Raw genomic sequence first — 16,204 nt, forward strand, 5'->3', positions numbered from 1 at the left:
AAACTAGAAAAATTCTGACTATTTTTAATAAATTCATGACAAACTTAATCTGCCTAGAATATAAAGTCGGAGATGTAAAGTAAAAAAATATATTATAATTATAGTAAATCCATTCAAATGTTATTATCTTACAATAAAATAAATTGTCCTTAAGATATTGTAGGCAACAACTCTCAAAATTTACTTTACAATATGTAAAAAGTACCTTTTATAGTATGACTATATAACTGTAACTAGTTATAACTGAATGATCGTTCTTTTATTAAAAAAATAAAGTAAATTTTACGTAAATGGATGCTTATTCTTATATGGACCTGTCAATTCCATAAAATAACTAGAATTTTAAATATTACTTTATATTTTTCTCCGTGTATGTACATGGTTCAAACTGGTTGCTAGAATATTAAAACTTTTTACATTGTTATCAACAATGTAAAATTAACTCGGGAAAAACTATCTGGGATATTTTTCATCCCAGCGACGAAAAAATATGAATTGTTGTAAAATATTGTTCAACGTATGTTTCTTTTTTAATCACTATTCTTTACGTACCTTTAAATATGTAAATGTTTTATCAAAAAATCCGAAAAAACATAAAAAGCGTTATATTAATTTATTTTTAAAAGATACTGTTATACCAGATTATTTAATACGTTTATATTTGTTTCTAATTACTTTTTTCTTAAAAGTGTGATTCGTATTTATAGGCCTGTATTCAGAACGCGCTTTTATTAATGAATATACGCTTTTTTGTCTGATATTCTATAGTATATGTAAACTATATGTAATAAATACGCTCTAGTAGCATAAAAGCGCATTCTGAATATGATCCATAATGTTCTCAAATATTAATTAATCGGAAAATAACTAATAATACATAATATGTTAATAATAGTAATTTTGGAGTATCAAACATCAGATGATCATTTATGTAAAAAAAAAATTCAAGAATATTTCTGTGTTAAAGGGATTCTAAACCAACAGGAATTACCGACAATTGCAGATTGTCAAGTTCTTCGAATTGGCTTTATAGATCACCAAATCCTTTTACATAATAAAAGTACGCACGAAAAAAAACCGGCCACTAAATTCGACGAGAAAATCGGGGGGAAAAATTAAAAATTCACTTTATTTCACTTTATTTCAACTTTTATAGTTGTCACCTCAAATTATAATTCCTTTAGTGTAGAAATTCTATAAGTCATATGTATCAAATGATATCTTCCCTGTATGACACTAACAATCCTGAGTTTGCGAAATTGTGATTGAAGGTCTAACAAAAAAGATATTCCAAAATTAAAGTCGTATTTTTTGTATAACAATTATTTTTTTCCTCTTTTACAGCGAAAATCCTTTTCCATAATTAAAGTATACACATTAATAGAGATTAACATAGAACGAAAAAAAATTTCGAAATTAAAATCTTAAAAAAATTTTTTTGTCGTTCTCGGCATAAATTCCATCTCACAGACAGTATTAATGCGAATTTAATCCTGTAAAAGGATTTTTAAATCTGTAAAAGAGGAAAAAAAATAATTGTTACAAAAATTACGATTTAGTCGGTAACAGACGACTTTAGGATTCCCTTAAGCGTTTTATATAATTATTTTGATGATCCGATAAACTGATTTTCAGGTCTGTATCTAACTAAAGTTTTAGATATTTCAGCAAAATCGTCGATATGACAGTCATATTTTGGTATACAGCTCATTAAAACGAAGCTACTGCGATGCAAATTTGCGGAAAGGAATTCACATGATCTCGTCGAATCGCCATTCCTCTTTTGACCTTTAAACTCCTTTCGAGCCATCCCCCCCCCCTCTCTTATTCTTTACCCTCTCGATCCGATTACTAGTCGAGAGATTGCAACGGACCACCTGGCTCGTACGGGGAATTACATTCGCCGTCCAGTCGAGAGTAACGTCTAGACACTATGTCTGAAGCCTCGCGAAATGGTAATCGGAACCTGTCCCGAGTCGAACCGTCGTCGCCGTTCCTTTGCAACGTTGAGATGCAGACGTGCAAACGTTGAAGAGGAATCGCTAACCCAAAACCTTCCTCTTGTCATTTCCTTAGCCAGCGAAGAAAAGCCCGATGGCTAAGAGCCTTGTGTCCTCTTGCAGCCCGTCGCGAATATCAGCCAGAATATTATGACGACTAGGATATTACCGTTTGAAAGGAAACTCGACAATGTAGGTATATACTCGCGAGGAGTCATAGTGACGTCTATGCGCGAGCTAGGAAGAAAGGTTTTCGAAGGATTGACGTTGGATCGTGATACGATACGATACGGAATTTGTTTGACATTGAGAGCGTCGAAACGAATGTTTAGCATGAATGAATTTGTGAAAGACTATTGCTATTGGCATATGCAAGATATGCTATCGCAAATATGTGCAGTCTCAACAAGTCTTCTTTGACGTATTTGAAACTGATTTTTGATATAGGAAATGTTTTTGATGCTTTCCGTGAGATTCTTTTTCTACATTTTGTTATTATGTCTTTTTATTATATCTTTTTGAATTAATTATTTCTTTCTAAATTAAGTTCAACTGTATAAAATTATATCACTGTAAAAAATAAACTATTAAGTTTAATTTAACAGATTTTGTGGGTCTCAACATTTTTGCGTATCTCAGAAAGTCTACCATAGTCTTCAAATAAAAATTAATATTTTATTTGTTGTAGTGTAACTACATTCAAATTAAATCAGTATATGAGCTTTGTTCTCCACCTTTATAACTGTATTCTGTTCCCTTTTCTTATACTATTACCTACATTGTATAGACTTGTATAATAATATTTAAAAAATTCAGAATGACGCTTACTTTTTTCAAAAGTGACACAATTCAAAAAATTAAGTTTTCAGGAAAGAGGAAAATCTATTTTTTGACAGAAAATTATTAACTATACTTAAATAATATAGGTAAAAGAATCTATTTTTAATAACATGATTTAATAACATGTAAGTTTTATTATTTTTAATTACAATCCTTAAAAAATTAGCCTTTTTGAGTTGTGACGATTTTAATCACTTTTTATAAAATTAAATTAATTCACTTTTGGTGATAAGATAATGTTTGTCTTGTTCATCCGTCGAAAGATCGATTGTGCTAAAAAAAAAATTTGCTTTATACAGATTTGAAAATAATTTTGTTAGATCATTAAAATAATATTTGTTAGAAACTACAAATGACAAATTGTAAAAAATTAGATATTCTGTAGCAATCAGTTTGAGTTTTCAACAAAATAATTTTGAAAGTCCAATTACTTTCAGTCTGTATCCAGAAAAATTTTTAATCTTCCAGCAAAATCGTTCTTTCTATGCAATAATTCGAAAATCATGTTTTTTTAGTTGTGTTATTTTTGAAGTAAAGAAGCACAAAATTCGAATTTATGGAAAGTTCAGCGTATAATATAATATTCGACCTTTCATATATTGTACGTGAATTTACAACCGTAATAAACATGCCAATTCCTCATCCTTTTTTTTCCTTCGAAATACATAAACGACATCTCTCACACGCCTAATTTTTCGCGCGCGTGTCTACTACGAACGTCCATATCGTGGGCGCAACGTGACGTTCGCGAAAGCGCATAAAATCCGGTGGCAGACAGTTACGCGAAATTCTCTTTCTCTTTCTCTCTTTCTCTCTTTCTGCGCAATGATGCTGAACAGCTCCATTTTACATCGGCGTCACTCTCGTGCGCGATAACGAACGGAATGGCGAGCAGTCAGGCAGAAAAAACGAAGGTCGACGGTATTTTTAGCCGGAATCCTGCGACAAAAAAGCTTCTCGCGACGTTTAAACGGCTTCATATCTCGCAGGTATTCCAGATGACGACGACGACGACGACGACGACAACGACGACGACGACGAGGGTGTTACTTATTAATTCGCCTCTCCCATTACAGTCGACTGCCTTAATCATACATTTTTACAGATGCCTTTATCGATGAAATTTACTGCAGCAACGAATCGTTCGCAGCAACGACACGGTAGGCATCATTTGCCGGCAGCGACACGCGAATTGGAAAGTTTATCGCGTCGATCCGCGCACGCGGACCCGGGATCGTCGAACTCGTCCACTTCGTGTCCTCGAGCCTCGATCTCGATACGAGGAGGTAGGTAGGTCCTCCTCGGAACCGGTCGTGACTGTACCTACACGGGACGTCGTTAATACCACGCGAGAGCGAATCCACCTACGAGCTGAGGGGATGACCGCGTCTCGCCGCTCGTAACCAGCCCGAAAAGAAAGCAGTAAGTCGCTCGGGCTCAGCTTGGAAAGGAAACGAGAAGGAGAAAAAGAGAAAGAGAGAGAGAGAGAGAGAGAGAGAGAGAGAGAGAGAGAGAGGAAAGTAAAGAAAGGAAGAAAACTGCAGACCGATAATAAGTGGTCGTGAATCTCGGAGACTCAGAGCAGAAAAGGAGGCAGAGGGAAAGAAGGAGAAAGGGTAGGGATCCTGGCCGACCGTCTCTCGTTATCCACGCCACGGTGTCCAGCCATCCAGCCGCGTGACGTCACCGCGCGCGTGTGGTGTGTGGCCCCGACGATGCCCTGCGTCGGGGTTGGGGTAGGGGGGAGGATGGATGTGCATCCGCACGTTCCGCATCGTGTACGCGCGCTCGTGTATGTATTGTATGTACACACAGGTGGTGCATCGCACCACACGACGAGGTGCTACGCCCGCGCGACTCCTCGCGAGTATGCATAGTATAGTTGTATACGCATATCCATCCGCATACGTATAAATACATGCACGCGCCGTGCGAGCGTTCGAGCGCGCGTGCATGGTTAAACAGAGTCGAGTAGTAGAGACTACAGCAAGCAGCGCAGGCAGCGTCCGAGGGACGAGAGATGCATGACGGTGCACTGCTCGCTGGCGATATAACGTATACTACACAAGCCGAAGGGATGGCTGCTGGTAGGGATCAGGAGGAGCCGAGGAGGGGCCGGTAGTCGTGGCCGAGGAGCGACGGAAACATACGAGAATAGCAGTCGCCGCTCCGTCGCTTCCCTTTCCACGTCGCCGCTCGTTCTCTCTGTCCCGCTCGTGGCCGGCGACGATCGTTTTGACTTTGTCGTCGACGACGTCGACTCCGTAGCTCTCTCGTGTCTCCTCGCTCGGGTTCGCGTCGCCTCGGAGTAGTCGGACTAGTCGGAGTAATCGGAGAGTCGGAATTCGGAGTCAGTGAGTCCGTGTCCGTCGTCGTAGTAGGATCGCGCGACTGCCGTTTGCCTACGGCCGCGCGCGTCACTTCTTTCTCTCGACTCTCGTCGTGTTCTCTCGTCATTCCGTAAGCGAGCGAGCGAGCGCGTGCGCGCGCCGTATGCTCCAGCAGTAAAGTAATATTTGGAGAAATCGCTCCATTGTGTGCTTGTGCATAAACGCGATTCGGAGTACATACCAGTACATATCAATACGCCCACCGCGACGCTATCCATGTGCGCGCGCCGCGCCGTATGTAAACGCTGTCTGATGTTTACGGATCTGATGTAGTGTTCTCGTCGTTCTCGATCGCTCACTCGTGTTCTTCGCGCGTACACGCGCGCCTCTGTCCGGCAGCACGGCAAAGTGACTACCGACCGACGAACTGGTTCTATCATCGTGGAATCGAGCGTGTTTTATCATCCGGCGTGTTTAGAATCGAACGGGCCGGCCGGTGCCCGGTTTTTATCAGGACACGAGGGACAATGGATTAATTTTCACCAGGGTGCGAGCAGCTACCAGGCGCGGCGGCTTGGTCCAAGTTATAAGCGGAGTGGAGCACAGCGGGAGTAAGCGATAAATCAAGGTGAGAATCCGACTTTGTTTTCGAGAAGGGTTGCACGATAGCCGGACGGTCTTTCCATTGACCAGCCTCACCGGGCCCGCCGAACCTTTTCGCATTCTCTCTCTCTCTCTCTCTCTCTCTCTCTCTCTCTCTCTCTCTCTCTCTTCTGTTCTCTCTGCGTTTCTTCCTTCTATTCCGTCCCGTTCGGACGAGGCTTTCTCCTCCTTCTTGACTCTTTTCCGTTCCGTTTCTCTCTCTCTCTCTCTCTCTCTCTCTCTCTCTCTCTCTCGCTGTCTCTCTTTCTCTCTCTGTCGGATCCCTCTGCGAATACTGCAAACGAGCATTCAACGAGCGCATAGCATATATTCCATCGGCCTTCTGTCCTCATCCTCTCCACATTGCCGTACGCTGCTCCTCTGCAGCGCGCGAAGACAGATCCGAGGGAAAGAGAAAGAAAGAGAAAGGGAAGAGGAAAAGAGACACAATGCGTCGTTTCTCCGGGTTCGGCTTGGACGACGGGATCTTGACTACGATTCTGTTCTTTTACTATCGACTCTCTCTACTGCCGCCGTTGCCACTGTCTTCCTATGCAAATCCACGCCGGCGGAAAGTCGTTAACAGTCGAAAGCAATGCGTGAGGATCTATGTGCTATTTAATAAGTTCTCCCTTCGTGAAAATGAACAGTGATGAATCGAGTTCGATAACCTTTTCTTGACAGATAAATTGTGAAAAATTGAGCGATTCGTTGCTATTTCAAACGTGACGTGAAAAATTGATGCTCGGAGAATATTTCAATACTTTTTGTTTGAGAGCCAACGGAAAAACTAGATAGACACAAAAAATAAGTGCCTATCGGAAGCATGTTACCATCTCTCCGGTTTTTTACCAAGACCGGAAACTTCGGCTTTTTAACCAAATCTCCGGCACAGGCAAAAAACTTTGGTCAGAGTGTCGATTTTCCTCCGATTTTTTAGAAGATATTTTCCACAGGAGAGTCAGATCTAATGACCGATTTTTTTTAGAGAACGCACTGCAGGATTTCTATTTTTTCGCAGTTTCGTGCTATTTATAATAATTATCGATCTCCGGGAGAATCGTCGATCTCGAGTAAAAATATTAATTGATAGTCGTCTGAACCGTTTTGAGTTAATTAATTTTAATTTTCAGTTCAACTAACTCTTCATATTTTTCTTTTCTAAGTTCTATTATATTTTTTAGTTCTAAGATGTAGAAAAAATGAAGAATTAGAACTGAGATTAAAGTTAATCTACAGTAATAGACATGGACATGTCTAAAATGTCTAGTTAGAATTTTGATTGAAAATGAACGAATTAGAATTTTTTTGTTAAATCTAGTAGAATTTTAATTGAGATAATCAAAATTCTAACAGTAATCAGAATCTTTTAATTCGTCTATTTGCAATTAATTATGTTTCTTAATATATTTAAAAATTTAACTAGATACAAATCTGAAAATAATTTTGTTGAATCATCGAAATAATTACTGTAGAATGCTCAAGTGTTGACAATGCTGCAAAAAGTTTTAATATTCTAACAACTAGTTGGATCATCCTACATTCGAACAAAATTATTTTTAGATCTAGTACCAAATTTTTAGGTACTTCAGCAAAACTGTTTTTTCCGTGTATGAGAAAAGGTGAAATCAATTCTTAATCCCTAACGAAAATACAAACGTGTTTATCCCTTCCGTGATACCGTGATACGTATGATTTACTGTTAAATACAGTATTTAACCTGACTGTATTCAAACACAACAAATATTTCAAGTTGAAATTTCTTAATACGCTCTCGAGTTAGAATAGATTTGCAGACAGGATGCGCCACGATTCGCAGCTAGACGCGTTATGATTAATCGGATGTGTACACACCGAGAGTGCTTAATACAGTGCAATCATTGTTATCCCGCGGGATGGCGGATGCTTATTTGCTTAATATCCCAGTTGACTGTACAAATCTGCTGTTGCGTTTTCTTGATGGTTAGATGCCTTGGAGTTCACATGGAAGTTCATATCAGCAAAACGCCTACACATTGTATAGCATATGCGATAATTTTAATTACACGCATGAAATAGGATGAATTAAAGAGAATCTAGATATAAGCATATTTTACAATTAGTGTGAAGTAAAGGAAAGAATTTTGCTAAAGTATATTTAAAAATTTAGCTGGGTACAGATTTAAAGATAATTTTGTTAGACCGACAAAATAATTATGTAGGACGTCCAAGCTGTTTGTTAAAATTAAAAACTTTTTACAGCATTACTCTCATTATGCTTGAACATCCTACATAATTATTTTGATGGTCCAACAGAATTATTGTCGGTTTTGTACGTAGCTAAATTTTTATAAAATTATTCTTTTCACATTAATGATATACATAAATTTGTTTAATTTATTACGTATAATTATATAATTTCACCAAATTACTGTAATTTAAAATGTTAATTTTGAATTTTAAAAAGCCGAGAAGAACTTTGTAATTAATTATTCGTCCAGCGAGTTTTGTAATTTTATTGTGTACGCTACAATAGAATTTTCATTATAATACGAAAAATATGTAATATGATTTTTTTTTACCTATTAAATGATGAATAATATATTCTTTACATTGCATTGTTATATTTATATATCCGGGAGAAAAAGCACACATTAGCACCTTTTTTTAAATTATTTTTAAAATTCCGATTTGAAACAATGTTTTAATTAGGATAGAAAATATAAATATAATTCATTTTCTTTTCCGTTATATTATATACACTTCCAATTATAATGTATCTTATGTCATGAATTTTCAAAATTTAAACACTGCCACACTGCTTATACTGAGAGAAAAGTGTACAAAATTTTAATAAATAGTTGTTTGAATAATACTATTTGAATATTTATTAAACATATTTGATACAAGAATATTAATTTGATTTAACTATCACTTTTTTTATTTAGAAAATATTTATATATTTGCCGTAAGTAAATAAATTAGTACTCATACAAATATTATTAAAATTTAGAGTTGTCATATTTTTCTCCACACAAATACTTGTTGGCACAGTTACAAATGTTTTTTTAAAAAACAAATGTTTTTTTAAAAAACAAATCTTTTTTTATTAAGATCAATTTCCTTTATCTCAAAAATGTTAAAAATTTTGACATATGTTATTTTTATATTAACGATGCCACTTCAAATTTATACTAAATAGTATTTATATCTTACAAGCGTTTTAAAAATATTTTTAAATGTAGCATGGTTATTACTGACTGGGGGACATTGTTGAAAAATTAAGTTCACTTAATGCCATGACAGTCAACGTCTCAATTTTTTCCGTGTCTCTAAAATTTTTTGTCTCTAAAATTTATTAGTGTTAAGGTAACATTCCTTCTTCAAAAGATGCACATTAATCTAGAAATTGTATATTACATTATTCGCTGGAAACAAAAGAGCATGTTTATACTGAATTTCTGAAAAGAGGCTATAGTCTCTTATTTGTCAATACCATATCACAAATGTCACAATACATGCACGCGAGTGCCGTATTAGGATTATATAGCGCATAACGAATTACCATAAATATCGTGACGACAATGTGTGTCCACGTTCTTGGTTAGGACATCTCACGTCTCTCATCGACGAGAAAGCAGCGACGATCGCGTTTATCCGGGGCGTGTCCGCACAATCGAATTCGTCGAAAGCATGCATATATGTTGGACGCTGGACGCGAACGTGAATCACGAGAAAAAGTGGACTCGCGTGAATGACAGCGTGGTATAGCATTTGTTTGAACTCGACCACACGCCCACGCACCCGCGGGACACGATCCCGAACTGTGGACAGAAAAGAAGCGTCGCGAAACCGCATCCGACGTTTATCTGTCAGGTTTTTTACGACTATCGCGTGTAGCTTCCGGCGTGTATACCAGCGCTCTCGTTAAATTTGCGCCACGTACACACGCATGCACGCACGCACGCAGGCAGGCTATTTACGAGCGTGCAGCTTGCGTATTTTTCGCATTCGCGCGATTAGCTATTCGCGTTCGCATTCGCTCCGCAGCTCAGCTCGGATTCGGCGCGCGATAGCGCGTTGAAACTTTATTGCACCTTAATTTTCCCAACGGATGAATTGGATATTTACAACCGACGATAAAGACGATGCCGGCGCTGCTTTGTAAGGTGTCGTAGGGAGCCGAAAAGAAGCCGCAACAGCGTTGTAACGCCTAATTACATTCGCCGCGAACATATCGTACATATTTGCATCGCAAATCTTTCACCAGGTAGTCGTCGACGTTGTTAATTTCACTCGCTTTGCCTCGCATGAATACATCAAGATAGAGATCAAGACTGATATGAAAATCGAAAGAACGTATCGTACATACGAATGAAGTAAATATCAATATCTTTTAACATCAGCACTTCTCATAATTGTTTTTTAAATTAAGTACCTTACAGAGAAAATTCTGAGATGATGAAAATACATCTCTTCTTGGAATTGTAATAATAAAAGTAGATTCAGAGATACTTGAAGAGATACTGTTTGTTGACGATATTAATAATTTATATCTTGCTTGAAAGAAAACAGACTGGTATTCTCTTTTATCGTGTATTGTAGCATATATTGGATATTAAGATTCCCTCTTTCTTTCCGTTTCTATCTACGATATTGATAGATTATACTTTCAAAATATCACACAGAACATTCCTAAAGTATCGGAATATTGAAGTAGAAGTATCGATATTCCGACTATATCGGAGCATTGCTGCTTATATTGTCATAAAACTTTCGAGGGAATATCCACTAAAAACCCTCGATAGAATTTTACATCAGCATAACGGAAAATTCTCGATTATTCTCGGTCGTGCGTTTTTAGGACAATCGCCCTGATCGTTGTTGGAACGATGTTATCTTATCGTTTCCTGTATTCGCGTGACTCTTGACTGTTTCGTTACGCAAAGTCGCCAGTTTAATCTTTGACAGAAGTCTTGCAGTTTCAGAATGTACTCCAAATCGTGCGGAACTTGTTAAAATCGCCGCATTACATACGTAGATAAAAATCTTAACACTAGAACCACCGATGCTATCCCGTGAGATACCGATTTATCAATTTTCTATTCCTGTCAGTCCTTTCAATTAGTGAAAAATTATTTTGATGTTACTTATATCATTATAATCATTTCTATTATATTCATATATTTTTAATATCTAGTTCTAAAAAGTTCAGAATATCTAGTTCCAAAAAAATTGAAACGATTAGCAGAACGAAAATAGCAGAGCGAAATAACTATTGATGATTCTATATTGGAAAACGATTATAATTCATATTAGACTGACGAGAATATACCAATTAAGAGAATCCTATTTTCGATCGAAATGAATCTTATTATAAATATGTTTAAATAAATATTTCAATGTGTATATAAATAAATATTTAAATAAATATTTCAATGTGTATATATCTAAATTCTGCAACCGCGCTACGCGTGAAATCTTGTTCAGTCTTGAAACGCAATTATGAATAGAATTAGAATAATATTATATACTAAATTGCCATACTGGCAATAAATAATTTAATAATATAATTTAATAATATAAATATATAAATTATTTAAAGTGTGTATAAATAATGAGAAATCAAAAATTTTTGTCAGTGTGGTGTTAAACAATATAACATTAAACAATGTAACATTAACACGAAACAACAATTTGAGATATGCTTCAGAGAATAAATATTTAAATAAGGCTCGAAATATTTCACTAGCCTGAGATTATCGATAGATTTCATTTTTGCTTTATAAAAACCTCGGAGAGAAAATACAATGTTGTGCAATAGTGTGCATTTTACGTTTATCATTTTATGCTCGTCGAAGCTAACACGAGGAAGATATAAAGCAGCTTCCGTTAAGGATAAGATTAAAAGTGTCGCAAACAACGATACTTATGGACGGCAATAATTACCGCGGGCTCGTTTTGTTCGTCGCCTGGCAAAGCAATAAAAAGACCGAGTTCTCTTGTTTGTAGTGATATATCGTCCCGTGCAGGTGGAAGACATCTATAATCGCCGAGCGGGCGATCCTTTTGGATATTTCAGCGCCCTTTTTTAAGTCCTTTTATTATTCTCTTGGGCGAGGCTGCCACATAGCCGACGCAATTAGAATGCACTATAATTGACTCGTTCCAAATACTGACGAAAAGGTGAATTATGTCGGGAACACATCGACATCGGATGAAGAGAACGATAAAACCAGGTTGAGCGTGCTAAGCGTTTAATATCGAAAAGCGATACAATTTGCCGCTCAGCACCGCGATTACTTTATGGGCACTTCATTGGCGGGGTTGGCTTTAGGGTGACAACGTGTTAAGCCGCATAGAGCGATTTTATAGGCTAGCGCTCCCCGCTGAAACAGACTATAAATCATTAACGAGGTCGGGAATAGGCCGTTGTGGTTCTTGTCTTCTTTATTTCCAAACTGTTACTAAATCTCGGATTATAGATAATTAAATCTCTCACTCAATTATTAAGTAAAAATTTATCTCATTTTGTTTTTAATTTATCGCACGTACTTGCTTAAATAACTTCCTTGTATTTATTGTTACTGTGTGATGATTAATTATTATATATAATTTCATTTTCAGCAATAAATGTATTTGCATATTTAAGAACTGATATGTGCAGTTTTCAGTCGTACGTTAACTTCAGTCCTCAGTTTACAGGCGTAATCGATTGAATACATACGTTTCGCGAGTGAGCGAGAATACATTTCGCCCGCCTCGCTTTGTCCAAAGTATACTCCGGCATGTTCGACGCGATGTCGGAGAACGTGTTCATCCGTTTTGCAAATGGATTCGCGGAGGCTCGCTCCAGTGGCTTTTCGACGCGCTCGAGAGTCGAGCCTCAAGCCTAAAAAAATCTATGAATGGCGAAGGCGATCCGGAGCTGTGAAAAGCAGGAGGCTTAATGAAAGAAAGAAAATGTTTACACAGACTGGAGAGGGAGAGCGAGAATAAATAAAGGGTGAGAGACAGAAAGAGAGAGAGCGAGGGAGAGGGAGAGGGGGGGGGGGAGGAAGCAGAGATGCACAGAGAACGCTCAAACCTGGTCCACGACTGCTCACTCCTTGTTTTCATTTTTTAGTTCGAATGCTCGACAAAAGTTTGTGGTCTCTCTATATATATTTCCCAGTAGTCTAGCAATCTGAATGAGAAACATTAGGAAAAGAGCGCCATTGTCGTATTTTTGCGTTCTCGTGTTATTTATGACGAAACTTGGCTCGTTTCGTTTATATGAATGATAAAACGTTGGAACGTTGTATTTCGACAAGCAACATACCGGATATTTTTCTGTTTTCGATCTAATTTATTGAAGTCAAAGTACGCTCGATTACTCTAATGAATTTTTTATCCTAAAATATATCAAAGAAACATAAAATTATGTTATTTGATATTTTAACAACTATTAATTATGTGAATCTTCTTAAATAAGAAAAAAAATCCTTTTATCAAGGAAATTTAATTATTGGAAAAAGCAATGAAAGATATCACAAAAACAATAATGCTTATCTGTAATGTGTCATGGTAATGCATGCGTGCCTTTTGTGGTTACTTTATCGTTTCATCATTCTTGTATTTTTCTCGATAACTGTGCGGTACTCATGTACTCACATTTGCATTTACGGTATGATTCATATGTTAACATTGTAACGGATTGTAAAATCAGTCTTTAGATTTAATAAGAAAAATGCATATAGAAAAAAAAAGAATATAACATACCTCTTACACATTTAAAATTCGCGTGCTAAAGACTCAACGATAATTATGGACTTATCGATAAGAGCGCGAAGTAGCGATAGCGGAGATAACATCCTCTGCCAAATTCAATATTTGAGAACCTATGATTCGTCAGCCAAGTATAGTTTTACAATCTGTTAACACTCTTTTTATAAACCTGTTCTTTTATGATATTTTCTTATAGTGAAGTTTCTCTGCACGATGTGAACATACAGTGGCTGTCAAAAGTTTTTAATGAATAATTTACTTTATTGCCCAGAAAAAAATTTTACAACAGATATCTTATATACAAATACTTAATATATTCTACACTGAGAAAAATTTCTTTTTGAAAATGAATAAATCAGAAAATCTGATTATATGAATCAAAATTTAAATAATTATCTAATTAGAACTTAATAGATTTAAGTCAGAAAAATTCTTATTTGTCCATTTTCAATCAGAATTTCAATTAACGCAGTCAGATTCTTTTTCAAATATTTTTCAAGTAATATTTAAAATATCGTATTCTAATGATTGTAATATTGATTATAATAAGAATTTTATCAACTTATAAAATGAAAAACTAATTGACAAAAATGATCGTAAAATTATATGTCAGTTGGAAATTTTCGACAGTAATTGTACGTCTTCAGCAGATGAGGTAGTAAAATACGAGAAATAATCAACTTCAATGTCTCATTAAATCAAATTAAAGAGTAAAAAAATATTTTCATTCAAGCATAGAGTCAATGAAGCACCCAACATATGACTGTGTAATTTCTACTCTGCTTTCTTTGCCAACATTTTTCACGGTCAGTATCATCGGGCTAACGTTCGCGTAACGGACGCGGATTTGTCTGTCAACGACGCGCACGGCGTGCAAAGGTTAAACGTAATTATTTTCGCGCATTACGGTGCGTTCGCCACGGTATTTCCGTTCTGTTGTTTTGCGGAAAAGCTCAACGAGCGTGGTCCCGCTCCACCGGATTTTTGCGCCCCGTTTCCTCCGCATTTACTTTACCTTCGCGTCGTTTCCCTCGCGGGTGAAACATTTTACAAGAGAATCCACGCGCGCCGAGCCCACTTCCGAAGCGAACCGCCTGTCCCGCCTGTTCCTCTACCTCCGTCTCCGTCCGCAGCTATGCGGCTGTTCGTCACGGTATAAATGGAGAAACGAGAAGGAGCGAAAGCGACACTCTCCCTTTGTCTTGCGTTCCTCCTCGCGTCGGAGCAGGTGGAAACCACTGTACGCGTGTGCGTGCATGTGTGTGTGCGTTCACTCGCTCGTGCGGGTGCATCTTCGCTGTAACATTACTTATTCACTAACTACAGGTTACGGTGGAGGATCGAATCTTCATAAACTTCTCGTTGTGTATAGAACATTGTAGTCACTTTACGTACAGTATAATAGGATGGGGATTTTTTTATCACTCTTTTCTGTTCCGTTATTATTTTATGATAAATCATAACTTTTTTGTTATTTTTATTTGTTGATACATATTTCTTATAAATATTACAAGTTTATTCTTAACTGTGATATAACTTAAGATATATTCTACTTGATGAATAGACAGGATGAATGGATGTAAAAGATGTATCTTTATAATTTCTCTATATTTTTATCTCCATTTCTTTATAAATGTAATGTATTTATTCTTAACTGCATAATATGTATGTATATTCTAGTTGAGTTGGAGAATGGATAAGATGAATGAGATGTAAAGATACATCCATGTTGTTTGTATTTTATTATGCTTATCGTTAAATCTCTCTCTCTCTCTCTCTCTCTCTCTCTCTCTCTCTCTCTCAGATTATCTCCATATTATATCCGCTCTTTGTTTCTAATATTCTCAGGAACAAGATTTCTATTTCTAGTCGGTCTAATACGAATTATATAAATTTTTATTTTTGTCTACATTTTTTGCACAATAAAATAATTGAAAATATCAAGATTGTTTAAAAACAGTAAGAATATGGAAAAATAGATTATGGAGTAATTAATTAGAATAACAGATTATATATTTAACTACAATGTTTAAAGTTAATAAAGATATGATTTTATATAATAATAAACTTCTGGAGATGCGTATCAGTTTTATATTAGATTTATTATTTTTTGATACTATATTTTTCACTACGCGAAAACGAACACGTCACACATCGACGCATTTCTTGTGCCTCCACTGGCGTTGACCTCTCGTTCTAAATGCGGTTTTCACATAACAATTACATTAAACCGGTCCGCATTATCGTTAAAGGCCGGATTGTTGCCGGCCGCCGCTTCGCGATTCTTCATTCTCATTTAAACTGACGCGACGAGCCGAAAGGGAACGGAGAATCATCTTGTGTCTTTTTTCGGCGCGCCTGGGGAAACATGATCTCGCATGCCTTGTCGCGCTGACCGGAAGAAAACGCCATTAGGAAGGATTTATCGTCGATTCAGGGCAGCCCGCAGTCTTTGTTTACTTTGCAAACGCCAGCATGGAGCGAGACAATGTCGGAACTGAGCATAAGTCTCTTCGTTTGCTAGTAGAAATCACTGGCTACAGTTTGAGGGTTTGAGCTAATTGCTTGTTAACGATTCGTCATGCTTTTCAACATTACATTATTAGCCGTAATTTGTAGAAAAAGATGTAGAAAAAGACTAACTTC

General features: G+C 36.8%; 1 protein-coding gene across 2 annotated transcripts in view; it reads left to right on the top strand.

The window, feature by feature from the left end:
* The window catches only part of LOC108690578 (frizzled-2), a 64,714-nt gene that overhangs the window by 26,445 nt on the left and 22,065 nt on the right, over positions 1–16,204 (top strand). Inside the window, exon 1 of one of the 2 annotated variants that reach the window (XM_018197951.1) lies at positions 5,211–5,798. The exons of the other annotated variant lie outside the window; for it this stretch is intronic. The gene's annotated coding sequence lies outside the window, so the exon portion shown is untranslated. Of the gene's footprint in view, positions 1–5,210; positions 5,799–16,204 lie in introns of those variants that run through there. 2 annotated transcript variants of the gene reach the window in all.

The sequence above is a fragment of the Atta colombica genome, unplaced genomic scaffold (assembly GCF_001594045.1).
Source record: "Atta colombica isolate Treedump-2 unplaced genomic scaffold, Acol1.0 scaffold33, whole genome shotgun sequence".
Taxonomy (NCBI): domain Eukaryota; kingdom Metazoa; phylum Arthropoda; class Insecta; order Hymenoptera; family Formicidae; genus Atta; species Atta colombica.